The 27,541-nt window shown below is 31.5% G+C and overlaps 1 protein-coding gene across 3 annotated transcripts in view; it reads right to left on the reverse strand.

The window, feature by feature from the left end:
- The window catches only part of LOC132945964 (protein Tob1-like), a 50,498-nt gene extending 23,456 nt beyond the window's left edge, over positions 1–27,042 (reverse strand). Inside the window, exons 1-2 of one of the 3 annotated variants that reach the window (XM_061015813.1) lie at positions 26,539–27,042; positions 15,794–15,888 (exon numbers count right to left, since the gene is read on the reverse strand). The gene's annotated coding sequence lies outside the window, so the exon portion shown is untranslated. Of the gene's footprint in view, positions 1–1,950; positions 5,306–15,793; positions 15,889–26,538 lie in introns of those variants that run through there. The other 2 variants (XM_061015816.1, XM_061015815.1) reach the window with 2 other exon arrangements.
- Between the last annotated feature and the right edge of the window lie 499 nt (positions 27,043–27,541).

Raw genomic sequence — 27,541 nt, forward strand, 5'->3', positions numbered from 1 at the left:
GTAAAAAATTTGTACATATTATAGATATTTGATTTCAGTTTGTAAAAATAGTATCTAAAAAAATCAGCATTCCATAGTAAAAATACTTTTTGAATAAATCACAACATGTACGTTTTTATTTCTATTATTATTCTGACGTAATTCTTCTCAAGTCAAAATTATCATAACATTTCTTTCAGAAATAAAAAAAAACCATGGAATAATATCCGTATACGAATATAATACGTCTTTGTAATTACGTTTGGTCGTTTAGTACGTAATATGTACCAACAATCAGATATTCAGATGCTTACATATTATATAACACGGAATAACTTTATTTAAAATAGCTAAATAATAATTATAAAGACATATTATTTTCTTCGATTTCGATTATTATTCAAAGCGCAAAAGTTTCATAACAAATATCAGTTCTACCTACCTATACAATATACTTTTTACAAGTATTATCTTATGGATAAATCTTCGAGACGGTTATGAATATTTAATTACCTATATTATCAACTATTGGCTATTGCGAATTTTTCAATTGAATATGTGCACATTATTCATGCATAGTTAAATCCGAATGTGTACGTCGTATATCGCGTACAATGGCACGTAACGAGTGTCCTCTATATTTTTCCTCGAAGGTTTCTGATTAGATATTTTTGTTAAATATTTTTACATGCACGGCGTAAAACTGGAAACAATAAAATTAATACATACATCATAATAATATATGGAATATTTTTTACGGGATAAATATACACGCGTATAATATGTCTCCGGCCGTTGTAATAATTATACTATTGTTATGTTTGTGTGTGGAAATTCATAAAGCTAACCTTACGCAAGGTCGAATTCATTAAAGCACATATTGTATAAGCGCCACGCGAACCGCGGACGTTATATTCGTATATTACAATATTATGGTGTATAGTCGTAGAGTATAATAATAATAATAATAATAATAATAATAATAATAAATGGCGATAATATGTTATTTTTTACTACGCCGGAAAAGCGTTCTTGCACGAATGAAAGTCAAGGTCGAAAAGCAACCACTCCGCAATCACCGTTAACCCTATCCCCATACCTAGCCATTTATATAATTCTATGTATATATTTATATATATATTATTATATATGTAGGTATACGAGATATCGATTTTGTTTTTGTTTTATTTCCTTTAATACATATTACGTTCAGTGAAATCGTATAAAAAATGAAACGCACATTTTTTTTATCGTTCCACAAAAACCAAATATTTATGCATTTTAAATTTACTTTCCAAAGTGTGAAGGTGTGAAAATTTAGTTACAACGATCATGTTTAAAATAAACAGTAATTATTAAGAGTTTTTGTGTTGTGTTTATAAATCTGAATTACGTGAAACTTAAGTCTGTTTAAAAACAATATAATATCGATTTGAAATGTGTAAAAATTATTAAAAAAAATAATAATTGATTTCAATAATAATTAAGATCAACGCAATGCCGAATATTATGTGCCACCTCGGCGTTGTTAGGTATCTAATTGGAGAAATATTGTCGAACGTGCACTGCCGTCTGCCAATAAAAGAATAATGTTACAATAAATTAACATCAAAACGATAAAACAATATTAAAGATAAACAATAGCGATGAATAAAGCCACATTTAGTTGTAGTATACAGGTACTATAGGTATACTAAAAAGTGGAATAAAAATAAACATGTAAATTTGTATTTGCAAGTTAAATCGATTAAAATAAATTATTGTGAAAATGTTGCGTTTTGTTGATACAAACATAGCTATGGCATAGCTACATGAATAAATAAAGTATTATAATATGATCAAATTTATTCGTTTTGTAATTTATTTCGAACTATACGTGTGGAAAATTCATTTTTTTCAATTAAACCAGTGCATAACTATAATGTGCTCGGGGTGTCTATAAAGTCAAATAGGTAGCTGATAAGTACTTACTACTTTCCATCAACATTTCCAATAGTGGCACTTCGTCAAACTTATATACAGGCATATATAGCAAGCGACGTTGTTACGGCCACAATTAATGTTAAAACGGAAAATAGGCAAGAATTGACGTCTCATCCCGAATTTGTAGGTAATGTACCTATTGGTATATACTCAATACTGCTACAATACTGCAATACATTACTACAATATAATCAGAATTTTTATTTATTTTTTGTTTGTCATCGGTTCACGTGAATTATATAACCATTTTTCATATTATTCACGTGTACACTGCATGCAAGCAAGCGTATAATATGGCTGATAGGTTAAATACGGATTTACTATCCCTTTTTCAATGTATTAAAATCGTTAAAATGCAGTACAATTTACATAAACCCTCTACAAAATTATATGCGCGGTAATACATATATTATATTTTTATTATGATATGCGATAGTCGTTATTTTGAATTAAAATAATAAATACTCGTCCGACGTGCACCGTTCAAGGTTGATCAGCGGCGTGTAACACTCGCGTATTACAGTATTATAATATTTTTCTTCGCTGTTTTTTTTTTTTCGTTTCTATCGACCAGTTTCCAACAGCACGCGATACCTCCACAGCAAACCTGACTACACGAGCGCCTGTTGTTTTGGACGTTCGTTTTGTGAAATAATAATAAAAAAAATTTACCTACATTATATTATATTGTTTACAATCGACGGGGCCCGCCGATGACTTTGCACTATTTGCACAGTTGACGGTGCGCGGCGGCGACGGCACTATACGTGGCCACGGTATATTATATTTTAATAAAATAATATTACATTACGCACGTCATAGGTATATCGTCACCATACTCTTTATACCGACTGAGTACTGTCAACGGGGGCGGCACACTCGCGTGTATATAGGTATCCTGCAAATATAACATTGTACGCGTATACTTAGAACATTACACAATATTTATTATTTACGCGTCGGTGGTTGTTGTTAGAGGAGCATACACGTTATAGGAATTCAGTCGAAACGTCCCCAAACAAAAGTAATGTTTTTGTTCTAACAATCTTACGACGGTATTGAAAGCATAACTTATAAGTTAATAATAATAATGAAATCAAAGTTCACCAAACTCAGCTCACGGTGTATGTACAATCGAATATTTATTATGTAGTAACTAGTCCAGGGACCAGGACTCGGAACATTCGGAACTTCCATCTTTATGCAAACCATAAATTTGTAAAAAAAACCAGATACGCTTGTGTTTTATTTAAAATGCGCGACAATAAAATGCAGCCGATGAGACAAAAACAACACAACTATTGCGTTTGCGTTCCAACCGTTATATTGGACCACCGTCGTCTAAAAATATGTCTCTTCCGTGTTTGAATTATTATTAATCATATATTATACTGTTTGAATTGAAACTATAAAAACCATGTCCAACTAAATTCTTTAAATTAGATATTTTGACTGTGCATAATTTAGTTTGAATGTTTTAACCTATTATCACGGTATAGGTACTATTATGATATATTATAATACCCTATGTGCATTGTTTATTATTATGTAAGCATAATGCGTAATATTATTACTATCGTACTGAATGGACAGAAGTTCGGGAGGTTATGTGTGGTTAGGAGAAGGCCTCGGTGGTATAAACGGGTGCTGCGAGTCGTGGAGCACAGGGTGGTTCTGCGATCCGAGAGCGCGTAACCGTTGGCAACGGTCGGCGCGGCGCGGCGTGACGTCACGCCAAAACGGTATCGTTACGTCACGCGTGCGACGGCTACGCCGAAATGTAGAGTAGGGCAAGAGTGTAGTAGCACGCAGGGGCTCTATCGACTATGCGGGCACCCCCATCGCAACCCCCTCGGAAGCAGCCGCCGCCGCCGCCCACCCAAATACGGCCGTAGACGCGTATACGAAGGAGGCGCACCGACGGCTCGCCGAGCGGCGTGCGCCAGGTCGACCGTACGCCACGCACACGCACCCGCACGCCGCGAGAATTGGCCAACTGTAAAATCGGTAGGTATAATAATATAACTGCGACGTCAAAACGAGTATTGTACGTGTCGTCGTCGTAATGTATTATGCAAAAACTTCGATGATAATAATATTATTATTATTATTATTATGAGGCCGCGAGCGACGAGCGATTTTTGCGGTAATATTATTATATATTTTTAGCTTCGACGGTTTGGCATTTGTGCGTACGAGCTTCATAAATCACAACATAATTTAGTATTGTTATTGTTAATATCTTCCCGAGACGTAAGGTCAGCGAGCGTAGTATAGCATCGTATGCGCCCAGACATGGCGACGAAATTTTGATTTACTCCGACGCCAATGTACGCATCCATTACACTTAATATAATATAATACGCGTCGGTATAAATTTAACATCTTATTATTGCGGCGGCGTAGTGTACCCAACACGTCCATCATTAGCCGACGACCATCTTCGTATAGCACGGCGATATCGCGTAGTTTTTTCTCCGATTTATATTCGTACATTGTCTCGCGAAAATAATTGTTCGATTTTCTTTTTTCCTACCCACAGTGATTTTTCCCGTATAGTAACTATTTAGACTATATTATGATACGTAAATAATAATAATAATAATAATAATAATAACATACACGTGTCCATCTATAATATCTCGTCTTCGGGTTTTTTCCACCACGGCCTCGTTTATCACGCTTTTTCCGTATCGCCGAATGTACATCATTATAATATTAAATTAATACGCGATAGGATATATCGATAGGTATAACATAATATACCTACTATACAATATGATTATAATAGTGCACACACCTATTGCGGACTACGGTACCTGTATAATAATGTTTATAATAATTTATTTGTTTGTAGGTTTTTTTTTTATATTTTGCGTAAGGGGTTCTCATATTATTCTATTGCACATCATTATAATTGCAGTACGGGTTAGGTTGCGTAACTATGTACAACTTAAAAACGTACAGAGCTTATCGTTATGGCGCCACAATACGGATTGTATGAATATTTTTTAATTGTTTTTTATCTGCTGCTCAAAGTATTAAATATGAATTAGGCTAACAAAAGACAAAACCAGATAATTGGTTCGAATATAATAATAAATATTGTATCTGATGAAAACTTGGCAATCGTTTACCTTACCGCAAAATAATTTATCATGAATATTTATGAAGTATATAAAAACTGCGGTTTTCCATTTATCAAATCCCCATAAAACTTTGCAAAGAATTGGACAAATTTAACTTAAATAAATATTAATTACACACGTAAATTATTTTATATTTTTTACTCCATATACCAATACCGCATTTTATTCGATAAAATGTGTGGTTTTCCGTTTCCCGATTCCCATAACTTTTTGCAGAGGATTAGAAAAATGAAACTTATATAATTATATAAAAAAAAAATTGTAGTCATAATATACATAACATTATAGTTGCATGTACAAACTAGGATATAGTTTAGTTTTTATATTATACTGAAAAAAATCAAAACATATTTTTTATCCATGAATATGTATTAATAAAATAAAGTTAAGTTTTAAATATATAATGTACCATAGGGATACAGTGCAGGTCGTAATAAATTTTTATTATTTCCGTTTCAACATTGTGAATAATAAACACCAACGGCGTTAACATAATAAATAAAAATAATATATAGAACAATTATCGTACGACAAATAGATATTTATTAGTAATATTACTAATTAATACGGTAAAATTCATAAAACTATGAGTATTAAACTGTGAAGCAAATAATGTTTATAGAAATTCGAACAATCGGTGTTTCATTAAACATGCGAACACAAATTATTATAGTAATAATAATATGCTGAAATGATTTAGACCAATGGTGGCACCATTTGGTACCAGCAGGCGTAATCGAGGCAAACAGATGCAGAACAACCGCATGTGCGCGATAAATTCAATATTTGCTAAACGTCGGTGATTTCTTCAAAACCGCAAATAAAATTGGGAAGCGAATACAATTTTGTATATTAAATTTTTTCGAAAAATGTTTGAATTTATGTATTATTATTGTCATCGTAAAATGGAGAACAATATTCTGAAATAATATTAACGAAAACAATAATAACGTATAACGAGTCGTGTTATCGGCCAACGTTAATTTCGCACAAGTATAGATATAGGTATAGGTCACCCCGTACCTATAATAATAATATAACAGCAGTATAAAACTATAAACGATAAACGTCGCATCAAAAAATAAAAAATACACAGTTATAATATTAATTATGTGCGCGTGTTGTTAAAATATACAAACGGTCGGCCTGTAAATTGTAATTTTATAATATTTTGTATAGTACACGACGCGACGAACAACACGTATTTCTTGTGTATAATAATAATAATATGGAAAACGACTATTACGAGTATCATATGACCGCACGTGACAGAAATCCAAAGGATAACTTACTACACGCAGCGATCGTGTGTGATAAATACAAGTATAGCTCGCTTCACCGGGCACAGGCCGGTTCGTCGTCATCGTTCTCGAGAAGTATGCGAGAAGAAGCAGAAAAAATGTATATAAAAATGAATTACGGCAGACAAAACATTTGTCGCGTGGTCGTGCATATAATATAAAGGTACCGATTGCCAATTATGTCGTTTTTTCGGCGTTTATTATTATTATTTTTTTGGCAAGCCTTTTTGATGTTTTTTTTTTTTTTTGTTGTTGCAAAAACAAACATATTATTATCTCCGTTATAAATATAACATTTATTACACACGCCAAAACCACGCACACCTCGGACGGACCACGGACGGCCGGCAGCAGCTGCTGCTCCTGCTGCAGCGCGGTGCCGCTTGCTATGCTGCTACTACTATTATTATTATTATTATTATTATTATCGTCGTCATGCGGCCGCGCGCACACCTAGAGCGAAGGATGGCAGCGACGACGACCGCGACGTCGACGTTGGACACCCGCGATTTGTATAAATAAACACGCCGACCTCTTGACGGAGAAGACGAAAAATAGACGTGCGCGCGATCATCACGTATCGTATGGTCGGAGCGTCGTCGTCGTCGTCGTATGGAAACTTACATTCGGCCCGACACGTTTTGCCGCGTTCGTAATTAACACCGCTGTTGTAGCAGTAGAGGTATACGGTCTCAAAAATAGATTAGACTATTTGCGGCGAACGGTTCTTCTCCAGCGGGGACACATTCGAAGAGAAACATAATGTAATTTCGTTATTTCTCTTTTTCACGCCCATCGGCGGAGATAATGACGACGACGACGACGACGTTAATAATAATATTTTCCAGTCGTCGCGTACAGTATAATATTGTACACGCACACTAACGACGCGATTTGATCCCTTTCGGCGGCTCTCCGTCTCTCTATCTGTCTCTCTCTCTCTCTGTATGTACACAGAATATAATAATATCGTGTACCATGTGTGTTTCATATATTGTATAGACGTGTTTGCACGTTAGTGTAGATAATATACAGCAGATACTGATGACGGAACGCAGTGCAGCAGCGACGCTTTTATGTTTTAGGGTGTTGCACTGTTGTGGTAATGGTTGTATAGCATATTATACTGATGTACAGTTGACTTTGTATCGGTTTTACTACTGCTGCGGCGGCTACGATAATATTAATACGATATTATATAATAATAAACGTGGTTTATTTTACAATACGCGCGCGAGTATACAACGACAGATCTAACAACGAAAAAAAACTGCCATCGCATCGCATGGTCTGAATAATATTTGAATTTATCGTATCAGCATTCGGTGGTGCCTATCGGCGACGCGAAATGTGTGAACGCGGTTTATGCAACTTACACGCGTAGCGTTCACACACGGAATCGAATATCGACGCGTAGGTCAAATGACAAACAGTCGACGACGGTGTGGATGAAAAAATGAAAAATCGATCTTATTAAAATTGCATAACAATAATTTGTGGCAACAATAATATTATAAGAGAGAATCGAATGATATTTTTGCGATCGAGACGGCGGTGAGAACGCTATACCATTAACATCCGATATTTCAATTTGTACCGAACATAGCTATCATGACGTATAATAGGTAGCAGGTAGGTATAACACAAAAACATATTTTGGAATAGGAAATTAAACAAATTCAAATAGTGAAAAATGTCGAGTGAACACTATCGACGTGTAAGAACACACGGAGGGGGGGGGGGGTTCTGCGATAAATCGTTTTCACGACGATTATTATAATTTATATCGATGTAGGTACGCGGTACATCTTTGACCATAATATTGTAATAATGTTATATTATTGTCCGTGTGGCAGTGTCGAGTATTATAGTAGTTAATCGCCGTATTGACTGACACGATTCCGTCCAAGTACGAATATATATGATATTATTATATATTATGTAGGTCATGGGGGCTGCAATGAATCGATATGACAACCACGGCAGAGCAAGTGAGCCTTGGACGAGTTCCAACTGACGGACAAACTCGCACATTTACAATATGCACGCACATACCGCGGCGTGTGGACGCGGACGTGATGATTAAAATAGTGATCGCTTTTCGGCACGACGACGATGATCGGAAAACCATTTCGATATCGATACGCAGATTGCGGCTAAACGACCGTTTCGGAATGGGTAGGTCGTAGGTAGAGATGACGATTGAATAATTCGGTTTACCTCACTAATCACTATACTATAACCGTCTTTAACTACCTATTACGGTCGTCGTTGTATATTTTCTGTGGTCACTTTTTTACCGCACTAGCGCGCTGGGTGGTTTAACTTCGTCCCTAATAGTCGCGCTTCACGTCTACAATATTATAATAATATATCAAGTGGTGCTCCACTTGTATTGCTCATACCTATATTATTATATTATAAGTTTAATATTCATTAAATTTTTTTTTTTTTTTTTTCATCCACACTATAGGTATTACAATACAGTAATTTATTACGAGTCAGGATCCAGAGAGTACACCTAGGGTAGAAAAAAAAACGAGAAACAATCTAGTATATGTATACATCTGAACTCTTCAGCAAATATTACTACAGTATGGCTGACTCGATAATTCGAAACGTTTGCTGCCGCCATTCACAATATTATACACACCGCGTGGACGGAATCCGTTTAGTTAGCTATTTTTGAGCATTGATCTTATAACAGTTTCAAAACGACAATGTGATATAATAATACGAATAACAGCGACATGTGCACAACCGACGGAAATAGACTACGACTGTATAATATGGTCTCCTACACGATTTTTATATTTATAATAAAACAACATTATATAATATTATACATGATGCCGTATACATATATAGTGTAGGTATACACATTTAATGCTATGACAAATGCCATAATTCGTTTTCTTGCTGTGGGTATATCGATCAACAACTATTATAATGTATAATAAGGTATCAAACATTATGACGAATTCAGAAACAATGTGTACCATGTTGGTACGAATTGTTTTATACCACAGGGGAGAGTATTATAATATAGATACCTTGATCATACTACATGTTCGTTAAAAAAAAGTAAAACTACTTGTACAACCCATATTAAAAATAATAACGTTATTGCATTATTTACCCACGTGTTGATCGTGTTACAAAAAAAAAAAATTACACAGATGTCTCAACTCTCTATTGGAACGTTGCATATTATATATAGGTATACAGTCAATATATAAATTTTATTATTATATATTTCAAGAGTATAATATTATAGATATTATTTCGTATAATTTATGTGATTTTGAATTTCGATTAAGTTACATATATTATTTTGATAGATATCGATAGGAACGAAAGATATAACTTAATAAATTAAAATCAGGAGAATAATAATTATTGTAAAATATTTGAATTTTATCATGTCAAGTTTAGTTCCAAAGCTTTTAAACATTAAAAGATATATTTTATGATAATAAGCTGTGTGTATGGAAAAAAAAATGGCAAAATTAAAACCACTTTACAATATCTGTTGTAATAATATTTTCTGTATAGTATAGATATTATAATTGTATTGCTATTTTTTTCAGTAGATGATTTATAATTAATGATGAATGATGATCATTGCAATGTTTCATTTTACACATTATTTCGCAATTATTCAAATCGTTTTATTGATAAGATTAACCGCACTTATAAAATGATAGAAGAACACATTATTATTTATAGTTTTAAACATTATACTTATATATCTATTATAATGAATAGTTTCGACATAGCGGACGAAAAATAAAATAATTTTTTTTTGCAATAAATGCATTAACGTTTTGGTGTGTCGAATTGAAGTCAAGGCGAAGAGTTTAGTTCCGTTTGTTTGCCATACATAATATGTTTTCAACAAAAAAAAAAAAAAACGATACTTCGATAGTTTTCACTGTACAAATTATTGTTGGATATTAATTTAAGTAATAATCGTGATGTCATACGATTTACTTGGTTTGGTTTCAAAATAAAATACAATTAACCTTGTGAATGACACTCGCGTGTGACTTCTTGTTTTGTTCTGCAATCACATACGATCCAACATTTTTCGCCTATCTGTTAATCATAAACAACGATTGCGTTTACGTGACCAATTTTGTATGCATACAAGACCAATGACCGGTTAAGAAGATGGTCGTTACATTTTTAGACCAGCGTTAAGCACCACTAAATTTCCAATTTTTTTTTTATATACAGAACATATCCGATATCCCTACCTGTAAGTTATAACTGTAGGGAACTGAATTATATGCACTAAAAAGGTGCTAAATAAATGTAAATATGCATGATGAAAATGGCAAAATATATGCTCCTATGTGCACAAAAAAAAATTCATAGTATGCAGTTTATGCATTGACATTTTTTTCTAAAATAGAAAAAAAATTATAATTTATCTTAGCTATACAGAGTATTTAATAAAGAATATCTTAGGTATTGTCAAATTATCTCTGTAATACAATAAATAAAAACTTTTAAGTAAGTATATCACATTTCTATTGATTAGAAAATGTTTACAATTTTAATCAAACAATTATATACTATGTATTTATTTAATTATATTTAGTTCAGTGGGTTCAAATAAAGATCCATAATAAATCGTGGTAGTAACTATGTTATTATTTATTTTCAATTTTTTGAGTAACATAGTTGTTATACATTGTTGCAAACAAAAAACTACGTATACAAACAAAATAATATATGTATTTCGATTATCAAAAAGATTTTCATAATTATTTAAAATTAATTGTTGTCCGTTGATAAACATATTAATACTCATTTTTATTCTAATGAGGATCAAGATAAGAGTTAAAAGTTATTATTTTTATTAAAAGTATTTGAAATATACAAATATATGCTTAAAGAACAAAATATGGCATATGCCAATTAACACCTCAAATATGCATCAATATGCCAAATTAAATTTCGTATATGAAATCGGTTTGATTTGAAACGCTCACTTTTCGACTCCTCATAGTTGTGCATGTACTCAGTATGAATATGAAAATTCAAAAAATTCCGGTCTCTAGTTAGAAGTTATATTAGGTATATTATTTTATAACACATTATACTCAATTAAAGAAAAATTATTATATAGTGATCGAATCATAACATAATATATATTGTGAATAATTCATTCAAATTTAATGGAATACAATTTTTATAAATCCATACCGATGTATACAACCATAGGGCATAGGCTGATTAAATTTATCCTAATTATACATTGGTATTTATAATTTGATTACCTTATCATTAGCAACAAATTAAATATTCGATTTATTTCTACGAAAATTATGTTTCAATTGTTCGATGTCTGACCTTATATTATATTATTACAGTCTTCATTAACACCATTTGTGTTTATAAATACATGTTTTTTTATTAATAAAAATCAACTATATCAAAAACAAAAATATACCGAATACTTATTAAAAACTTTTTTCAATTTGTGAATTATTAATATTTAGTATTTACAATATTAAAATGTACCTATTTATTATCACAATATTATGTTATTATATTAGGTACTTAATAACATATAAATATACTTAATTTTATAAAGGAATATTTTAATGAAATTATTGATCTCTTTTTTACATTTCAAACGTTAAACGTTTAATTTACAACATCTAGCAGTTCTATAGCGTATTAGCATCTACAAAGAATTTACGGTACATATATTAATAATATTATTAATCACTTCTCAGGAAATATATTCTTATAAAGGGCAAATTATATTTTTTTTGTATGTTAACAACCGGCTACCACATTCATACTAAAAAGTAAATACTATATATATGCGTGTGTGTGTGTGTGTGTGTGTGTGTGTGTGTGTCACATGAATACATGATATACATGGTACACCTATAGTCAATTTAACGAAATTGACAAAACTACAACTATGTATTTCTGTAGCTCAGTCAAAAGTTATCTTCAAAACTAACTATTTTTTTATCGGTAAACGTTACAGGTAGTTAATAGGTACCTATATCTATTATCTATATACATTTAACAACCACAATATAAATTATAATAACATAAAAAACAGTTCAGTTTTTTTTCTGCTTATAATCTTATGTGTGAGCATAAGGTTCATTGACAACATTTATTATGGAATATAATAATATATGTATACTGTATGTATAGGATACAAATTCCTCACCTTCATAAGTTCAGATAAAAAACTCATATTACATTTGAATATTATGTAATATCAGTAGGCTAGGTGAGCATTGTTTAAATTTGAATGAAACATCCTGTCGATTTTTTTTTTAATATTTAAATTTTTAAATCAATTAGATACAAATTATAATTTATTTTACACGCATTTTTTTTTTTTTTTTTGAGAAAATTGTTTTTCTTATTTAATTATAAATTATTTACGTATTTTTTGAAGTTTAAGCTACCTATAGGAAGTTTGGTATTAGATTATTTTTATAGTAGGTACTTGTGTATTACTATTGTATCCTTTATCTATATACAATGTGCAGCAACCTTAAACTCTTTTTGAAAGATCAGAAACGTCGAAAAACGAATATTACACACAGTGATTAAGCAACTTGTTCAATATTGTGTTTGTAACGCAGAAACAAAAAGCCAATTCGGTTATCGGTGGCGTAGAAATAATATATAATTAGACGTATTATAATTTAAACACACGTGGTCCGGTGCCCGTGGAAATTATGCGTCAACATCATCGTGCCATTATAATATGTATGATTAATGAAAATAACTTAAGTCAAATATATTTGAAAATTATGCAATCCACTATGAATAATATACTATAGAGGTACAAAGAGAACAATCGTTTTACTTGATCTATAGAGAGTGAAATAGTGTGTGTGCGTACGATACAGAGTGAGAGGGAGAGAGAGAGAGAGTGAGAGAGAGATAGAGGCAGTGAGACAAATAGAGAAATAAAAACATCGTCCTATACATGTCGGTCTAAACGAAATGATAGTAAACGGTCGTTCACGGTAACCCGTTGACCCGCAGGTGTACGTATTACATACAGTAGTTGTTGTAGTTATAATATCATATAGGGCCTCGCGCACTTATTATTGATTTATGTCGAGGTCTTTCACCCGCTGAAATCATAATAAAGTGATCTATAGGACAAGGTTTATCGAGTTAGAAAATGGTCCGGAGTTTCGAACGAAAACGAAACTTGACATTTTCCTTTGGCTGGGGCCATAATATAATGGCAGGTAGATACTTTCAAAATAAAACGAGCTGCGCTAATGCACTACCTATTGTCTATTTCTTGTTCCATGACGTATACGCAGTCATAAAGTATTATAGACTTATTATTTCTCAATAGTATACAATAATATTATCTTGTTTGTTAATTAATATAAGTCGATATTTTATTAAAGAGGATCACAATAAATTAAAAAAAAATTGCAGTGTTTAATTTGCATTGATACATTATAATATCTAACAAAGAACCAATGCAACAATAGTAATGTTGCTTGAACGCTACCTTTATAAATAACAGCATACAATTATAACGATACACGTTGATTTAAACTATTTTATTCATTATCGTTCAGCACAATAAACTCATTCGAATAATAATTGTTTTGAACAAATTTGGAATGTCGGCGGCTATAATATTGTGTCAGAATAGTGCTTTATATAATATAGGTGGTACGTTTTAATAAAATAATATAAAATTTGTATAGATACTCAGTATAATATTTTAATATAAGTATAATATTTGACTTATAATTTTAAGAAGGGGGGACGAGGTGGCCGAGTGGTCTAACGCGACGGATTCGGCACAGCCGGTCCGAGTTCGATACTCGACCACTGGGCGGCATTTTTCTCCGTGCAAGTCACGGTGTCCGGAGAACAAGTGCCGCCATCCCCCCACCCCGGGGCACGGCAGAAACCTACGGGTGCCCCATTAGAAATTCTGCCAAACACAACACACACGTGTACCAACCTACCCAATATAAAACCTACCAAACCTACCCAATATAAAACCTACAGTGCCCTCCCCACACCCAATGGCCTATATTGCCGCGGGTTACCCAATAAAAAAAAAAAAAAAAAAAAAAATTTTAAGAAGGTATTCGGAGATAATGTATTTATTAGGTAAGTGATTTCGGAATTCTAACGTTTCGTGAAAATCAACGCATATCTCTACATTTTAACTAGACAGGTATCTATAATATCGTTTGTTTACCCTTTTATAATATGAATGCATTTAATATTAATCGTCCTTGAAATACGTTATCACACATCAATACAAAAGTCAAGTGGCATCCAATAAAATGATTTCAAATAAAATTTAAACTATTTCACTATCTGTCTAGTCTAAATTAATTATTCTGTAGAAAATACTAATCAATTAGTTGCAAAAATAAAATAGTAGCCGATCTTGTTTCTAAAATTTAAATTTATTTTAATGATAAGCATATTAAATCTATTATTATTTTTTTAATATTATGATATAACTCTTAAAAGTGTATTATAGATAACTTTATAAACAATTTGAAAAAATTTTTTAAATGTTTATGGTAATAATATTTATAAGATGGATTTTGTTTTTTTATCGTAAGTGTTTGGTGTGGTTGACAATTCATATTATGACGTTTGTGATTTAACTACGCAGTATAAAGTTTATTCGGTTAGCATATTCAGTGCGAGTTTAAATTATTCTTTTGAGTTTAATTATTCATTAAACTTTGGTTTTTAGAAGACCATTATTATAGTATAGTCTAAGAGTATAATAAATAAAAACCCACAAATTTGATGTTTTGTAACTTATAAAATGAAAACAAACATATACAATTGTAAAACAAATTACTAGTCAGCTAAACCGGTGACAATGTTTTGAAAGCGTTTATTTGTATGAATGTATATATATATATATTATATATAGGTAGAGAAAGCAATAAGTCGGTAAATTTAATTTATGCAATGGTGACAAAAGATAATCGTGTAGCGAAATTGGCAGTGATACGTGATTTTACGTATGCTCTGTGATACACTGTTTATGACAATACACTACGGGAAAACACTATTATCGAAAATGAGAGAAACTTGGACATTTCTGTAGATAAGTTTGGACTTTTAGAGAAACTTATAATTCAAAGACAATAATATATGTTATATTATTATGACATTCTTATTTTTATTGTTTATTATATTACTTATGACTTATGAGTTATGTGTTGAACACTATTGTACCTATACATAAAGTGTTTAGAAAATATTTTTATAATTTTATAAATAATATAATGCAATAATATTATGTCCATTACCTATAGCTTATACTAAAATGACTAAAATAAATGTAAAATTGTACAAATAATGTAAGTATTTACTTACCGAGTATATGCTGGTTGGATTAGGCTTAAGTATTAATTATGACTGTCGTCCTCAGAGTAATGGCCTCAACGTTTTTAGTTCCCAAAAGTAGTTTCCTGAAACAAAAGTTTTTTATTTAATTAAGCTTTTATTATTAGTCTTAAGTTGTTTTAGTAGTACAACATTATATTTTTTAATATTCGATTGATCAAACACTTTAAATAGTAGGTATATCTAAAGTACTTGGTCTTAAAAAATGCACAATATAATCAATAAACAATATTGAATCAAGTTTTAGTTAGATAATATATTTATTTAGTTAACAGATTGTTTTTTTATTTGGTGAATATTTATTATATACCTACAGTTTATTTTAATTTTTAACTTTTATAAATTATTACTACATTAAAATAAATAAAAAAATAAAAGTAAGGAAGATCAATATTGTAGTACTTACTTAAAAAATTTAAATTTTTAAGTTATAAATTTCAAATTTAAATGTGCACTATAGATGGTAAGAACTAAAGACGGTAGGGTATTAGGGTAGGTAGTCGTTCTTTTTTAATAGAATAACGTACATAGCATACTGAATAATACCAAGAAATGAATGCACTTCGACTACAGGACGAGTACTACCATTGAGTATAAACTATAATAAATTATAATAAGCAATAAAGTATACAGAGTGATACAATACCAAGAATGCTCACCTCCATTTTTTCAATTTATTAAAATTCTGATTCTTGGAATTTTCAAATATACTTTAAGATAATATTTTAAAAGTCTTGTTTATACTACAAGAATAATAGTCCCTAAAAATGGTTTTATAAAAATATAAAAAATAATATGTTATATTGGATCGAGATATTTACTGTACTTTGAACATTTTTACAAATTATAAATGTTAACAGATTAATATTATTCACTAACATTTTCAAATCACAGTAGTCACCCCATATCTTTTGAACCCATTATCATGGATACCTACCGGCTACCGTCTTTCGACAGTTAGACCTTAGTACACAAAGGTAACTAAGCTCGGTCGAGGTTTGATTTTGATACGTCAAAATATCCGTTAAATATAATTTACAGTAGATAAGGGGGGCTCTTACTTGGAAAACAGAGGTTTGTATATCTACATGACGATACTCCTTATGTACCTAGTATGTAAAATCTCGAGAATTAGAAATGCGGTCTCACAGTATATTTAAAAATTAAAAAAAAAAAAGTTCAATAACTGAATTGTTGAAGTAATAAATGGTGTGATCATGCTTGGCGAATCAAGCCGGTACATACTCAGTCCTCAGTGGTATTACTTGAAAATATAAAATTTAAAAGACAAATAAATTTTAAATCTGAAACAAAGGTTGTGACCAATAGAGAATGTATTTTGTGAAAGAGAGAGAGCAATCACTACAATTATAGTGTTTTTAATTGTTCATCTTTAAACGATAGCATTGTGATATTTTATGTATTAAATTCAATACCAATACACCATACCATATGATAGATATGATATCTATTATCTACAATGTTAATATTCACTATTATGAATTTTTATTATAATTATTGTACTAATATTATTTGAATGCTATTTTTGTTTGAAATTACTAAGTAGAAACCTTATAAATAATTGCCATTTAATTCAAGTAGTAGTCAACAAAATAATATTTTAGAAAATAAAAAATAGTCAATATTATGTTTTGTATGATATTATTTTACATGCGGTATTTGTACGGAAAGACAAAGTTTCAAACGCACACATGAATATTTAATTTGAATAAAAATGTTTTTTCTTGTGTGAAAATATAAAATTAAATAATAGAAATATTAGACGAGAAAAAGTATTTTGTGTTGAACAAATAATCAATAACTCCATAGTACAGCACAAGGCAAAATGTTAAAAATTTAAAAGCAATTATAGAGAATAGTTCAACTTGAAAAGTTTTGTGGCGTTTGTCAAAAAATATATGTAATGTGTATAAAGCAATACCTATATGATTATATTATTTATATTATATATATTATGAATTACAATTTGTTATATACATGGAATATATTATTACGTAGGTACATAAATCGTAGAGGGTTAACAACAATTATTCTTTTAAATGTATTTTTAAAATAACGACTGGCCAATATGACCAAAAAAAAGTCAATTTCACATATTTTATTGTATATTACGCGTAGCGGGTATAAATTTAAACGCGCATATCTACAAATTTTAAATTTCACATTCAACTCTTGAGTTATGATCCTAAATAGAATATGTACTCAACAATCGGAAGTGCAAAACGGTTTTGGGTGTTTTGGCAACGATCGTTCGATGTATAAGTGTATGCACTCGCACCGTACCCATATTCTATACTTCTCTAGTGACAGTAATATTATTATTTTTAGGCAAGCATTCTTGTCCCACGTGTCTATTACAGTGACCTCTGGCTAGGCTAACTGACGTAATTACAACGAACTTATCAAAAATATTTGAAATTAAATTATGTACCTTTTATGTAGGTATACTACTTTTGTAGTTACGGTTTTAAGGTTTACATATAAATATATTATAAAGGTACAAATTTCAAATACGCACTACACGCAGATATAAATAATGCATAGTTATAATGTCATTTATTTATGTCATATTCTATTGATCGCAAAAATCATGATAAAATAATCAAATAAATAGTTTATATTCATTTATATTGTACGATTTTCTATACTAAGTAAATTTCTATGGAAACAAAAATGGAACGTAGGTATGTTATTAAAAAAAACATGATTTAAAATTTCTACCGGTGGATAGGATACAATAATCTATTGTAGAAAATAGAGATGTAAGATGACAAATTGTTGTTGTATCATAACTTATTGTTGTCACTCATTAAGTGCGACTACAACGATTATTTATATTTATTAATCGTCTTCTTTTTAGTCAAATTGTTAGTTACAAATCGGCAGGGGGGAGGAGGGGAAGTCCTTTTCCATGCCGCGGTTCAAACATGGGAAAATGACTATTATTAAATTATAAAATAATATTAACTTTAATAATTTGATAGGTGAAAATTATGAAACTAATTTTTTTATTGATCACATACCTAAAAATTTTAAAAGTCCGGCATAATATAGTTTTTATAAAAAATATTTATTTTTTACTGCATTATATAGGTATATTTATATCATAGCATTATACATTTATTCATGTAAATGCATTGTACGATGAACACAATAATTGCTTGGAAGTTGGAACAGTAGGTAGTACAGACAACTATAGATATATATTTTGCAGAATATTCGAAAAAAAACCATAACAATAACAATAATAGAAATCATTGGTTTAACAACACTCGAACACGCGATATTATGATATTATTTTGCAGGTTTTCAATTTCAAACAATAAGGACATCTAAAGTAAAATGTATTAAATTGCACAGTGGAAGTGAATAATCAATACAATTTATTGTGCAGTATATTGTTATCGTTTTGAGATAAAGTATAATATTTTTTAAGTAATTTATCGAAACAAATACTCGGTAGTTTCAAGTTGGTATGTGTAAAATAATTACATACGTCTGAATATGTCTGTGCAGACACAAGTGTCTAGCCTCAACGATATATTATTTAATAACGATTAATAGACGAACCGCGTTTAAAGAGAATTTACTATTCTCTATACAATATTAATTATCTTAATAATTATTGTTAAGTATATGTTATACACACACACACACACACCTACCCATATAATACGATGAGACATCGGAATTATTACACAGTGCCTGTAATAATATTATGTAGGTACTATAGGTGAGCGTACGGTGTACGAGGTAAGCACTATCTGTACACACACGTACACATCTGACACGCGGACAAAAAAAAATGAAAACTCATATATATATATATATATATATATAGACATATTATAGTATAATATAATATTAAGTATATATTGTGTTTATAGTCTTTGTCTTTGGACTTTGATCGTATATATTATATTTTTGTATCCTACTACAAAGTGAATGTATTTTTAACACGTTTGGCGTGAAGGGGCTGCTGCAGGGGTGTTAGTCGGTAGATACACCCGAATCGATTGTATTTTAGGGCACAAGTTTACAGCGCACACAAACAAACCGTAAACTCACACACACGCGTGCACACGGCCAACCCCTCCGTGTATATAAAGTTTAGGGAACCAAGGGAAGTATCTGGGTCAAATCCCTCTTCCACCACACTATATATACACTACATACCACTGTTCTACAACCACCCCTAACCGACCGGGACATCACGACCGAGGAGGCGCGTCACGCACACGCCGTTCCGCAGACGCTCGTTTATCACTACGCCGAACAACCCTCCTCTCGTCGTAGCACCCCCGCCGACTACGCGAATATACGATGGTATTCTTGGTGTCCTAGGTCTTTTCCAGCCAGCCAGCAGCACGGAGAAGGCGTACAATTATATATTTCTCTTTTTATGTTTTACGATAACAGGCGAGATTAGGCTGAATCAATTTGGCCGTTATACGAATTAATTGCCAACAACATTATCCGTACATCCGTCATAAAACATATAATAATTTATAATAATTACATTAGTATTTTAGACATATTTGACAGCTACGCATAGACACAATAAGGCGCATTGTTAGTCAATACGGTGAAAGTTTTACTCATGTCAACATCGAATAGTGTTTTAATCGTTAATTAAATACCCAATTCATATTTTAGAAGACACTAAATATTTACAAGATTTGGTTCTGAGCGGAGCGATGAATGTATTGATTTTACAATGATGCGTGTGTGGTTTATTTTTGTGTCTGTCATCACCTTTTGGGAGCAATAGAAATGCTTGGATTTTCAACTTCAATATTTTTTCTGGTGGAAAAGTGAATCTAGTTGGTACTTTGGGAGTCGAAAGTAAAAAAATCCTAATACCTACTTTTTTTAATAATTGGGAATTTCGGGAGCTCTAGCCGTTATGCGGTGAGTCGGTACCGGGTACTCGGTATTGACTCAATGTCTCGAAAGTTAATAACAATAATGTATGATAATATATACAATATATTATATTGTATACTATTATAATAAATAAACTATATATTATATATAAAAATTAATGTGTGGGGCTTATAGACTTGAAAATTACTGAACCTATTGGCACAAAATTTGGCAATTTGCACACATACTCATTGAAAATCGGGGAGCGTTCTTTGCTTCGTTTCTCAATCTCTATATAGGTTGCTATAATGTGGCCCACACATGAATTTCGTTTTGGCTCATGAAAATCGAATATTTCTTTTCTATTTTGTTTTCATTGAATTCAAATTTAACACATACATTACAGCGACATGTTCAATATCGAAATACACTCGACAACTACAACTTACTGTACAGCAGAGCGGTTACCTTTCCCCCCTCCTTTTTTCTTGTATATAATTATATCTAAAAAATAAGATATTCATTTATCATTTTCGGATAAAAATATATTTATTATTTATATTGTAAAAATAGAAATTGTAAATATTGAGTGTACTTATTATACATTAGGTACCAAAGTGCGTCAATAATTGTGTACCTACCTAACTATAGATCCATACATCTTATGCATGTGCTCGATATAGGCATTGATTAAATATATGTATATTTAATCAATGATATAGGTAATAGAATATTCTATATTAATAGAAGGTGCCTACCTGATAAAATTAAAATAGTAAATTCAATAATTGTGCTTAATTTACATTTTGGTTAAATAAATATTTAAAAAAATAAGGTATCAGCTGTAAAAACAGATTACAGCTGATGCCTTTTAGTTTGGTGGCGAATCACTTGCTATACGACGGGCACAATACCGCGGGTAATCGATCATGTTGGGTTATGTTGGTAACCAACTGCATGCACGCCGGGTGATAATCAGAAAATCAGAAACATTATAATGCATTATTACGATGGTATTATAATACGCTCAAACAGGCGCTAATGTTTGAGGTTAAAAATGAAGCGACCGAATAATGGATACGAATCGAGTAGGCCTCTTTATTAAAAAAAAAAAAAAAAAATACACACCGGTTCACATTTAGGTACGTACACCTATATTATATTGTAACTTGTAAGCACACCGAACACTGCCGATACAATATAATATTATTATTATCGTTTTGACGAAGTGAACGGAACTTGTGAACTGGAGCAAATCATAGCACAATATACCTATCACTGTTGTACAGTATAATTTGGTAAGCTGTTAACCAACGATAATGTGTTTCAACTGTCGCGCGTGTTCAGTAACTCTCATGTTTAAAATATTATGAACAATCGGTTTTAAATATTGAAAAGTTTCAGATAATTCGTAGAGACTCTACGTATAGAATGGCCGGTCGACTTATTACGAATTAATATAGCCTTGGTTTAGTAATGATAATTAATGAACTGCCGTTGGATCGTAAATTGGGTCAGAAATATTTTCTGCGCGCACAGTGTATACACACACACACACACACACACACACACACAATAATAATATAATATCAATCGAAAACCCAAGTGGTGCTGGTTTGCCGCTCTATTGTATATTATAATACATATTATACTAGCTATATATACGTCTTATTACATATTATTGTGTGTACGTTGCGGCGTTGATAAACGCATATAATGTGTAGTTCCAGCGTAATGGCATTGGATATCCGGCAATGGTTCTATTGTGTTATCTGCCTGGTGCGCTGATAACGACGATACAATATACACACAATATATTATATACATATAAAATAATATTATATTGTAACTTATAAGTTGTCGAGGCGATTACGTAATGTGTAAAACAGAAACGACGAAATTCCCACGGAGGACTAGGCCACATTACGTCCTATATTATAATGTTGTAGTCGCCGCAGTGTACACGTGAAAGGAAGTAGGTACCTATCTACATAATTTAATAATTATACATAATATTATGTATTATATACGATATACCTACTATATAGTGACAAAATTATTAAAAAAACGTTGCCGCCATTCATCATCATAGCGTCTTTTATAAAGAGTTTCGGATGTGCCTTGGTGACGTTTCCATTCGACCTTGATTTCGGTTTACATTTTTTTGCTAATATTATTAACCTTGAACAAGTTTTTCTTCTCCCGATCACGACATTAATCACAAAAAAATACAAGTTTTTGCAATACTTTTCAATTTTCATAATATTATATAATCATCATATTATACCAATAATATTATATTCTCGTCAGGCTGGTTTTAGTATTGATATATTCAAATAAATACAGTAAGACACAAACGAAGATGATATTATTAATTTATTACAGTATAGCATGTATTTTAAATATAAAACTGAGATTGGTGAAAAAAAAAACAAACCAGGCTAAATCTATTTTTGGACAAGTTGTGGAATCGAGTTTACGACCTTGACTGAACCTGAAAATATTTATGCCATGGAATCTTGCGACATTATTCAAAATGCCTACTACTCTGATGCTGGATGGCCCAAGTCACTTTTTTTTATTAATTTAATATACGAAAAGATGTTCATGATGGCAAATAGGTCGGAAGTAATGTAGTATGTTTCCAAATCCCAACCATTCTGCTAGTCATTATAATCTTTATAATTCGCAATTTTTTAGAGGTATATTAAATGTTGGTCCCTCTTCTAATACTTGATGAATATGAATATACCGACTGAATAACTATTATACCAACAACGAATAAAAAAGTTTTAAGAAAGTTGAACACATATTCAACAACTTTTTAATTTTACAGAAATCATAAATATGAAAATAAAATAAAGCATATTATATTATGATGTATTTAAATAACTTTTTACTCAGTATAGACACTACTTATTAACATTCAAACAAAGTTATTGATAATTATACTTACATAGGTACTTGATAAACTAAATTAAATATAAATTTCAGAATTTTAATGCAACGATAATTTCTAATATTTTTGCATATTTTAGAGAATTTTAAGTGTATGATACATTAATACAGTAATACCTATTGGCCAACAATATGTTTTGCATTATATACGGCAATAACATTTTTTATCATAAATATTAAACAGTTAATTAGGTTATATTTTTATATAACATGTAAAAATACTTAGTAATATGAAAATGAAAAGTGTTGGCTTACGATTAAGACTTTTAGGTATTTGATTTTTACCAAGACAAAATAACAAACAGTAACCTGGCACGGTGATACCTACCTATAACTAATTATTTGAATCGTTATCGCGTTGAATTATCTTCATTAACATTGGCAAACTCTTTCATTTTAATCGTTGTTAACGTAATGGTTTTAATGGTTTTATCGACAACCAATTTTATGGGTCATCATTTTCTCATTGTTTTATTAGCACGTGCTGGTAATTAAATCGGTAAATTAAAATTATCAATGAACATTCAAAAAGTTAAAAATTTAAAAATGTATACAAAAGAAAATTGGATAAAAAGAAAATGTCTTTTGTTTTATTTTTACCACTTGCCTTAACTTATATGCATAATAACAAACAATTTTTATTATAAAACTGGATTACTAATCACGAAGTTAAATTTTAGTTTAATTTACCATAATTATTATTTATTTTTAAAGTTTTAAATTGAAAATAATATAGTCCAACTTATAAATTCTGTATTATTTGCGTATCAATTATTCCTAAAATAATAATATCCTTTAATAGTTATTATGTATATAATATATGAGGTGTCGCGGTCGATTCGAAAAATCAATACATGAGTAATTAATTGCAGTTAGCAGTTATAATTGTATTGCAATTTGCAATTTGCAACTTAAATATTTATATTAAAAAAAAAAAAAATGATTAATACATTCCAAATGGAATCCCATGTTTATAAATTTTAAATAATTTAATAATAATGTTGTAACACATTTCTTATAAAATAAAAATTAAATTAATAAATGATTTACTAAATTGTGTTGGTAGGTAGTTATTTTTTAATTTTTCTTTTCTCACCTTGAACATTTGCTTTTAATTTCTGTCAACTGTAAAATAATTGCTCAATATTTTGAAACTGCAATTTTGTCAGTAAAATAAAAAACATTGTAAGTAAGTTCTTAATACAAATGAAATGCGGATATTTTTAATTGTTCAAACACTAGGTTTATTTAATTATTTAGAGATAACATAATATTAACATGTTAAGTTTAGAAGACATAATAATACTATGCAATTATCTTTTTTACGCATAATAATACGATCCTAGGATCATTGTATTTAACAGTTTATATTAATTTTGAATTTATTGGTGTTGGATCAATAAAAAATTCAAATAAAAATATAGGTATCTATTACAAGAATTAAAACGTTTGGAATTAAAAAATAGTGCATTTTAATAACCTTATTGCTGCTGCAGTTCTATGCAGTTTAATCACTTCGGGTAGTTTTATAAATTATCATACACGCACACGTTGAAAGTTATTAAGTAAATTGCTATTGGTAAATTTCAAAGAGCGTGCAAGTCACAAAATCCGCTATATTAACGCTTTCCCATTAGATTACACACACAATTGTATTAACCCGTTGGTATCTTCTCTATTGGCCATTGACCTATATCGTTTTCGTTTTTTCTTAATTAACCATTTAAAAAAATGTACAACAACAATTGATGGCGTTCGCGGGGACACGTCCTTTAACGGTCGATGCTTCACCCAAGGTGAAATTTTGTATACACGGTGTTTTCCCCTCCCCATTCGCAAACGAAATTCCTCCACCCAAAGAAAGTAAACGGGTTCCAAGGCAAATACCGTAATATCGCCAAAATATTAAAAATAAATATTATCTAGAAGGTAGGTTACTTTTATTTTTATATTTTTTAAAAAGACATTTAACAAAAACTATTGTATCATTATTGTACGAAAAATACAAAAAAAAAACATATCACCAATTCTTATTCTTATTAAAATTAAATTAACGATGAAGGTGAAAGTCAAATATGAAAAAAGTGAGGATTAGAAAAATATGTTGCTATTAGGTTAAATGTCAACGCCTAATCGATAGATAAACGTGCTTAGATTACGATCGAAGTCCCATGATTTTATTAAAAAAAAATCATGGTTTTTCATTTCAGTAATATATTTACAAATGTACAATACTGAAAAAACCCGCGCCAATAAAAATTGTCTCATAAGATTATTTATTTGATAGATCTAATCAATAATTTTGAAAAATTGCAATAAGCGCAACATAATTGCGTGCCCTAGCCCCTAAATCACTGTTACAGATACTTAGTTCGAATAGTATCACCGTATTTTTATTTATTTCCTTTTAACTGACATCACAGACAGAAAATGTGATCGTTAATTAACTGTAGATTCGACAATTTAATAGAACAGGACGAGAGATTTTTAAATTTAATTTTACCCACAGAATAGTAGGTACACATATATTTTTCCGAGTATTGGAAATTCCAATCACATCGAATTATGATTTCCGTATAACTTTATGGGTACAACCGGTACAGGCATAATAAATTCGTCATTCGTGTAAATTAAAACGATTATAAATTACAGAAAAAATAGTATTTTGGGACAGGATGATAGATTTCGTTTACTATCGGTTTGATATCCCGCGATTACCGCGGTGTTCACCCAACCGGTTTCGTGCACGTGTCCCGATCAGTATAGTATTTTGTAAACGTATAATAATTTTAATGTTACCGTACAATGTAAAATTAAAAAAGAAAAATGCAATCAACTCTATTGCTGGGGTTAAATGACTGATGACTTACCAAAGGCGGTTGAGTGATTCCTCCGTTGGAACTGTTGGGCTGCCAGCGTTGTATTTTAATTCAAAATCAACAGGACCAAAAACATTGACGGTACATAAAAAACAATATGTAGGAATAAACGGACGATAATATTATACTGTACAATATAATATTACTGTGCAATGTTTGTTGAATATATGTATATATATATATAAAAAAAAAAAAAAACAAATCGATTTAGTAATATTTTGTAACCGCGCGGTTTTCCGTTGGCAAAAAACACACGACACACTACGATGATCGAAAACCGTCCGAAAGAAGTTTGTGTGTGGGATATATAACAATGCGTTATATAGGTACTGTGTAAAAAAAAAAAAAATAATAAACAACAACGTTTTTATATTAACAACTAAAGGAACAGAACGGCAGAGTGTACGGAGCGCGTGTGACAGACCGAATGCAAGGCGGCCCGGACGGCAGCCACGGCGAGCGTCGCGCCTCGGGGGCTCCGGCCAATATGATGATTGACGTCACAGCCGCGCATACGTCACGAGCGGCAGCACCGTTGCTAGGGGGTTCTGACGTCACGGCGGCCCTCGCGTAGGCGTGCTGTACACGCTCGCACGCCGCGCGCGTCCCGGATGTGTCCCGGGGGCGGTCCTCGCTTCACCGCGGCGGCATGACTGCCATGTATCCCGTGCGACCACCCCTTCCACCCCCCACACCGAGCCGCCCCCGCAAAACTACCCCTTCCCCCCCCAACACACACACACACACACAAAAACCCGCCGCAAAACGCACACCGTGCGATCGGCACACTGCAGACTCGCGAAATATTTTCCATCGAGCGGCGGCGGCGGCGGCGGCGGTGAAAACGAAATCCCGCGACACGACAAAGTTGTTATTACGTAAAGCCTCCCACGGGGTGGTGGCGGCGGGTTTTTGAGTCGGAGGCGTAGGTGGGTGGGGTGGTAGCGGGAGGAGGCGAGGGCCACGGGATGATGTCGGTCGCCGGGGGTAGGTA

Source organism: Metopolophium dirhodum, chromosome 5 (genome assembly GCF_019925205.1).
Source record: "Metopolophium dirhodum isolate CAU chromosome 5, ASM1992520v1, whole genome shotgun sequence".
In the NCBI taxonomy this organism is placed as follows: Eukaryota; Metazoa; Arthropoda; class Insecta; order Hemiptera; family Aphididae; genus Metopolophium; species Metopolophium dirhodum.